Source organism: Myotis yumanensis, unplaced genomic scaffold (assembly GCF_028538775.1).
Source record: "Myotis yumanensis isolate MYYU_CA2020_CCGP unplaced genomic scaffold, mMyoYum1.0.hap1 SCAF_3, whole genome shotgun sequence".
Lineage (NCBI taxonomy): Eukaryota > Metazoa > Chordata > Mammalia > Chiroptera > Vespertilionidae > Myotis > Myotis yumanensis.
In genome coordinates, this window is record NW_027223754.1 from 81,480,209 (window position 1) to 81,486,348 (window position 6,140).

The 6,140-nt window shown below is 47.5% G+C and overlaps 1 pseudogene; it reads right to left on the reverse strand.

The window, feature by feature from the left end:
• Positions 1-4,992: 4,992 nt before the first annotated feature.
• LOC139007828 (U6 spliceosomal RNA) lies at positions 4,993-5,088 on the reverse strand (annotated as a pseudogene).
• Between the last annotated feature and the right edge of the window lie 1,052 nt (positions 5,089-6,140).

Here is a 6,140-nt window from a genome sequence, read left to right on the forward strand (position 1 = left end):
ATCCCAACAAATTGCAGACTTCAACTGCTCGCAGCCATGGGAGACACACTCAAGAAGCAGACCCAGGAGAACTAGGATGGCGGCATAAGGAAGAGACCTGTGCGTGCTACCTCACACAACAACATCGAAACTACCAAATATCAGACAAACACCTATCATACAGAACCATGGGAAAGTTGGCCCAGTGGAAGCTCTACAACTGGAAGGAGAGAAAGAACATTGAGACTGAGTAAGATGTGACACCAAGTACAGAGCCCAACCCAACAAACTGCAGATTTCAACTCCTCGCATAGAAAGAAGCGCATTGAGACTGAGTAGGATGTGCAGAGGCACCAAGTACAGAGCCCATCCCAGCAGGCTGCAGATTTCAGCTCCTTGCATCTGGGAGGGACGCAATCGGGGGGCAGAGTCGGGTCCGGGGCCGGCCAGGGCTGGGCCTGACTCGGCCGGCACTGTGGAACTGCTGTACCAGCAAGCGCACAAACATGCCCACTGGTCCCAGTCTCTTGTGGGGCGCTGGGGGACAGCAGACAGGCAGTCTGTGCACTTGGTGGAGGGCAGGAGTGCTGGATGTTCAGCCACCAGGAACGCCTGGAGATTTTGTCTGGTGGGGAGCCGCCGGCAGGGGACAGAGGGCCAAACTTCCTGTTTCCCCGGTAAGGCTGGGATGGCCCCGGTGAGGTCGGGATGGCCCCGGTGAGGTTGAAACGGCCCCGGTGTCGTAGGGACGACCCCGGTCAGGTCGAAACGGCCCTCGTGAGGTTGAAACGGCCCCGGTGAGGTTGAAACGGCCCCCGTGAGGTAGGGACGACCCCGGTGAGGTCGAAACGGCCCCGGTGTGGTAGGGACAACCCCGGTCAGGTTGAAACGGCCCTGGTGTGGTAGGGACGACCCCGGTGAGGTTGAAACGGCCCCCGTGAGGTAGGGACGACCCCAGTCAGGTCGAAACGGCCCCGGTGTGGTAGGGACAACCCCGGTCAGGTTGAAACGGCCTCGGTGTGGTAGGGACAACCCCGGTCAGGTTGAAACGGCCCCGGTGTGGTAGGGACGACCCCGGTGAGGTTAAAACGGCCCCCGTGAGGTAGGGACGACCCCGGTGAGGTTGAAACGGCCCCCGTGAGGTAGGGACGACCCCGGTCAGGTCGAAACGGCCCCGGTGTGGTAGGGACAACCCCGGTCAGGTCGAAACAGCCCCGGTGTGGTAGGGACAACCCCAGTCAGGTCGAAACGGCCCCGGTGTGGTAGGGACGACCCCGGTGAGGTTGAAACGGCCCCCGTGAGGTAGGGACGACCCCGGTCAGGTCGAAACGGCCCCGGTGTGGTAGGGACAACCCCGGTCAGGTTGAAACAGCCCCGGTGTGGTAGGGACAACCCCGGTGAGGTTGAAACGGCCCCCGTGAGGTAGGGACGACCCCGGTGAGGTTGAAACGGCCCCCGTGAGGTACAGACGACCCCGGTCAGGTCGAAACGGCCCCGGTGTGGTAGGGACAACCCCGGTCAGGTTGAAACGGCCCCAGTGTGGTAGGAACAACCCCGGGGAGGTTGAAACGGCCCTGGTGAGGTCGGGACGGCCCTGGTGAGGTTGAAACGGCCCCCGTGAGGTAGGAACGACCCCGGTGAGGTTGAAACAGCCCCCGTGAGGTAGGGACGACCCCGGTCTGGTAGGGACAACCCCGGTCAGGTCGAAACGGCCCCGGTGTGGTTAAGCGGCCCTGGTGAGGCTCAGACGGCCCTGGTGAGGTTGAGACTACTCCAGTGAGGTTGGGACAAATAAAGGGGACCAGTATGGACTGATGAACAGGGGTAGATACAGAAGCAGAGCAACATTGAACAGAATGTTAAACTACAGTGGGAAGCCTGGGGAGGGTTGGGGGGGGGATTAAGAGACCAACTGAAGGACTTATATGCATGCATATAAGATTAACCAATGGACACAAGACACGGGGCGGGGGGGGGCGGGGGTTAGGGGCCGGGGGAATGTCAAGGGGGGGAAAAAAGGAGACATATGTAATACTCTTTGTAATACTTTAAGAAATAAAAATTATTAAAATATAAAATAAAAAAAAAAAAAAAAGGATTCACATGTCCTGATTTCAAAACTTACAAAGCTGCAGTAAACAAGATGAAGACGGTGTGGTGCTGGGATATGCAGAGACAAAAATTATGGAATAGAATTGAGATTACAGAAATAAGCCTTTATTTTTACGGTTATTTGAATTTTCACAAGGGTGCCAAGACCATTCAATAGGGGAAAGAATAGTATTTTCAGCAACTGACTAGCACCATACACAAAAATTAATTTAAAATGAATCATAAATATAAATGTAAAACTATAAAACGTTTAGAGAAGAAAACATAGAAATAAATCTTCATATCCTAAAGTTAGAGAAAGCCTTCTTAGACATATTCCAAAAGCACAAGTGATGAAAGAAAACTTGCTTGGTGTAGTACAGGATTCAAGGAATGAAACTGTTACATTCAATTGAAAATATTCTTTAGTTCCAGATTTACCATGAAAACTCTACGCTACCATATTTACTTTTCCCCCGGGATCCCTGTTTTTAGTCCTAAAGATGATGCTCTAACTGGTTTGGCTCAGTGGATAGAGCATCGGCCTGCGGACTGAAAGGACCCAGGTTTGATTCCGGTCAAGGGCATGTACCTTGGTTGCGGGCACATCCCCAGTAGGGGTGTGCAGGAGGCAGCTGATCAATGTTTCTCTCTCATCGATGTTTCTAACTCTTTATCCCTCTCCCTTCCTCTCTGTAAAAAATCAATAAAACATATTTTTAAAAAACAAACAAACATTTTCATTAATAGATCTAAATTTATTTTTTAGTTTCTCTGTAATAATAGTTCAAAAGTAGGTAAACGTAGACTTATCTAGCAATTAACATTTCAGTACTTCATGTTATTTAGAAATATCTAGATATTCAATTTTCTATCATTTCACTTAATGTAGTAAAATTCTAAAGTTTCAAGTTAACAAAGAGATTTATACTACGCTGCTGTAAAAAAAAGAAATAACTCATACGATTCGCAACAGCACCGATGGACATGGAGAGCATTATGCTAAGCGAAATAAGCCAGTTGGAGAAAGATAAATGTCACATGATCTCACTCATTTGTGGACTATAATGAACAACATAAACTGATGAACAAAAATAGATCCAGAGACAGAAAAGCATCAAACAGACTGTCAAACCTCAGAGGGAAGGCAGAGGTAAGAGATCAACCAAAGGCCCTGTATGCATGCATATAAGCATAACCAATAGACACAGACACTGGGGCAGTGGGGGCATATCCTAGAACAGTGACGGTGAACCTTTTGAGCTCGGCATGTCAGCATTTTGAAAAACCCTAACTTAACTCTGGTGCCGTGTCACCTATAGAAATTTTTTGATATTTGCAACCATAGTAAAACAAAGACATATTTTTGCTATTTATTTTATATATTTAAATGCCATTTAACTAAGAAAAATCAACCAAAAAAATGAGTTCGCGTGTCACCTCTGACACGCGTGTCATAGGTTCGCCATCACTGTCCTAGGAGGAGTGGGAGTGGCCAGGGAGGAGTAGATGGGGAATTAAAGAGACATATGTAATACTTTAAACAATAAAAAAATAAACACTGTAATGTGTACACAGAATTTATATACATTGCTTGAACTTGTCAATGGTGTTCTAAAAAAATCAGTTAAGTATTCATACAATATAATTATTGCTAAAGAGTTAAAAGAAACCTTTTATTCCATTTATATTAATTTAATTTATTTTCTCCTAACAGTTAAGTTAGTTCTATATAAATTTTACTATACCAAGTTATTTCTCTTGCTGACAAATTTTGCAAAAGAGATAGCATGAACTTACTTGACTAATAAACTCAGAAAAAATCAAAGTATTATTTAATGCTTATAAGTCTAAAGGTATGACTATTTAACCAAACTAAACTCAGAACCAGCTTTAATCCCATGTAATAAAGAAGGTATATGCAAATTGACCATCACTCCGCCACAAATAGGGCAGCACCCACAGCAGAGGCAGGGTTTCTGTAACACAAGATGGCTGCACCCACAGCAGAGGCCTACTTCCCGTTATGAGCCTTAACGAGTAATCAGCAGGGACCTGAGGCTGCACCCCTCCTTCCCCCATGGGGCTTGACAGGGGACCTCAGGCCACGCCTTCTGCCCCAGCACCGGGCTGGGGGACCTGAGGCCACACCCCCCGCCCCAGCTCCAGACCAGGGGACCTGAGGCCGCACCCCCCCGTCTGGCAGGGCTTGACAGAGGACCTGAGGTTGCGCCCCCACCCGGCAGGGCTTGACAGGGGACCTCAAGGTGTCCCCCCGCCCCAGTGCTGGGCCAGGGGACTTCAGGCTTCTCCCCTCGCCCTGGGCCGGGGGATATAAGGCCACACCCCCCACCCAGCAGGGCTTGACGGGGAACCTGAGGCTGTGCCCCCCCTACCATTGGAGCTTGTTGGGGGACCTGAGGCTGCGCCCCCCCACCCAGCAGGGCTTGACAGGAGACCTCAAGGCATGCCCCATGCCCCGGCCCAGGCTGGAGGACCTCAGCCTGCGCCTCCCGCCCCAGCACCAGGCCAGGGGACCTGAGGCTATGCCCTTGCCCGGCGGGGCTTGACAAGGGTGGGACTGGCTGGATCTAAATCTAGCCCAATTGGGGGGGGGGGGGGGCCCTGCCGAGTCTGGGTCTCGCGTGATTTTGAGGCACATGTGGGTGGGTGGGGACTCTGGGTCCCATGGTGCGCCCCAGACTCTAACAGGAGGAAGATTTTCATATACATTTTACTAATTTCCTTTCATCTCTGACACTTCTATTATAGAGAAAGGGCAAATAGCAATATTAAAATATTTCCTCTAATTAATCCCCTTTTAATGTGCACAAATTTTGTGCACCGGGCCACTAGTTTCAAACATTTTCCCAAATCATGTGATTCTGAAAAGCATTTCGGTTAGCCTGTTCTATTTTGTTTTTTAATATGGAATGCTTCATGAATTTGCATGTCATCTTTGTATCAATCTTCTCTGTATCAATCTAATTTTAGTATATGTGCTGCCAAAGTGAGCACAGCCTGTTCTATTTTTTTTAATGTTTTATAACTCAAATGAGTAATTTTTTTATTGATTTAAGAGAGAGGAAGGGAAAAGGAGAGAGAGATAGAAACATCATTGATAGAGAAACATCATTGAAGGGCTGTCTCCTGAATGCCCCCTACTAAGGATGAAGCCCATAACCTGAGCATGTGTCCTGTTGGGAATTGAACCTCCTGATTCCTGGGTAATCACTCAACCACTGAGCCACACCACCAGGCAGCCTGTTCTATTTTTGAGCATTCTTATATAAGCCCTTATTTGTTTAAACCAATTTAATATTAAAAATTACGATTCAATGGTAGAAATATGCTACACCTAGACTATACATACTAGTACATAGACATACATCAACACACAGATAAGCATAAATAGAGATCTCATAGTTGTCATTTTAAATCTCTAGCCTTTGTGTTCCAGGCACAATTCAAGACTCAGAGGAAAACTGGATCCAGATTATGTTTCTGGTAAATGAACTAATTTAAGATTCTGCTTGGATGACCAAAGCTTTGTATGTTGTAAAACAAATAACATTGACAACAACATATCTCACTCACGCACACTCATACATTTCCCCCCAAACTATACTTTCAGATTTAATTTGCCAGCTCTAGACTAAATTCATAACCAGTTTCAAGTTACAAACAAAATTCCACACCTGAGTTGAGACACAGAGTCAACAAATAACCAATATAATTCCAGTAATCAATCCTAGTTGCTAATTGCAACCTTTCAGGATCCTTTTCCTAATGCAACTGATAGGGGACCCTCAAACCAAGTAAATGAGTTCCTCAAGGACCCAACCAAAAGTAACAGGGGAGTGTCCCTGGGATCTTTACCTACAAGGCTACTTACCAGTAGATGTCTTCTAAACCAAGTACCCACTTTCTCTCACTGCAAAATCAAAGTGCTGTTGGTCAGCCATGCCCAGTCAATGGTGAGCACTGTAGATCTATTCCTGGAGCAATCAGTCCAGGAAGCTGCTCACACAGAATCTGGAGCGACCACTACCAGCCAGGGGTTGCTGAAC